Consider the following 1,662-nt stretch of genomic DNA (forward strand, 5'->3'; position numbering starts at 1 on the left):
ACACGTTTGAATTAAAAACCCTCTTAGTTTGTTATTCCACGCTAACAATTCCACTGCAGTCAATTCTAACAATTGGCATCAGAGCTCGCTTTGATAGTCATTCAAATGGCAGGATCATATCAAACCTTTGCAGAGGGTGCCTTTATCAATAGACCACCTTTATTCACAGGTGAAAACTTTGCATTCTGGAAGGTTAGAATGCAAATTTTTATTGAGTCTATTGATTGTGAGATTTGGGATGTTATTGCATTTGGTTCGTCTTTTCCTACTAACAATTTGCAGGAACCAAAGCCCCGTATTCAGTGGATTGCTGAAGAGAAGAAAAGATTTCAAAATGATGTGAAAGCCCGAAACATCATTTCATCTGCTTTAACCGTTGACGAGTTTTACAGGATCTCAGTTTGTAAGACCGCTCAAGAGATGTGAGAAGTGCTGAGAGTGACCCACGAAGGTACAAATGACGTGAAGAGAGCGAGAAAGAATATCCTGATCCAAGAATATGAAATGTTCAGGATGAAGCAAGGAGAAACAATATCAGATGTTCAAAAACGCTTCACCAATATCGTAAATCACCTCATTGGACTAGGTAAGTCTTTCGAGAATGATGAACTTAATATAAAAATTTTGAAATCTTTAGACAGGTCATGGCAACCAAAAGTGACTGCAATTTCTGAGTCACAAAATCTCAACACAATGACTATGGCGACATTATTTGGAAAGTTGAGAGAGCATGAACTTAACCTTGGAAGACTAAATGAAGAAGAAGCAATGGCAAAAGCAAAGAGAAAGAGTTTAGCCTTAAAATCTGAGGTAGAAAGGAGCAAAAGCAAAAGAGAAGATGAAGACTCAGAAGATGAAGAAAATCTGAGACTCATGATAAAAAGGCTCAACAGGTTCATGAAATCAAAAGACAAAGGAAGATTCAAAGTTGAAAAGAAAGAAAATCAAGAATCNTCCTCAAAATATAGATGTTATGGTTGCAGAGAAAGGGGGCACTTAAAAGCGGACTGCCCAAATCAAAAGAAGAATGAAGAAATAAAGGAAAAGAAATCCTTCAAGAAAAAGAAGGCCTACATCGCATGGGACGATGACAATGAAACAATTTCTGATTCGAGCGAATCTGATGAAGAGGCAAACATCTGTTTAGTGGCAGACGACGACGCTGGAAGCCAAGTAAGTACATCTAACGATTATGATAATTATAGTCAATATAGTGAAAGTGAATTGCATGAAACTTATGCTGCTTTACTTGTAGAATCTGAAAAATTAGATAAAGCTCATAAGAAATTGAAAAAGGATTTCAAAAATTTAAAATTAGATTTTGAAAATATTTGTGAAGAAAATAAAAATTTAAAATCAGATTTTGAAAATATTTCTGAAGAAAATAAAAATTTTAAATCAAATTTTCAAAATATTCTTGAAGAGAATAAAGATTTGAAAAATAAAATTTTATTTTTTGAAAAAGGTAAATATATTAGTAATGATGAATGTGCTTCTTGTTTGAATTTTAAGAAACTACTAAACAACACAACCTTAGGAGAATGTAGTAAAAATAATGAAAATAAGGTTGTTAAAAATAAGTATGTTCCTAAAATTAAAAATAAGCATAATAATAGAACCTGTAGAACATGGGTAGAAAAAGGAACAACTTATAGGAACACA

Source organism: Vigna radiata, chromosome 4 (assembly GCF_000741045.1).
Source record: "Vigna radiata var. radiata cultivar VC1973A chromosome 4, Vradiata_ver6, whole genome shotgun sequence".
Taxonomy (NCBI): Eukaryota; Viridiplantae; Streptophyta; class Magnoliopsida; order Fabales; family Fabaceae; genus Vigna; species Vigna radiata.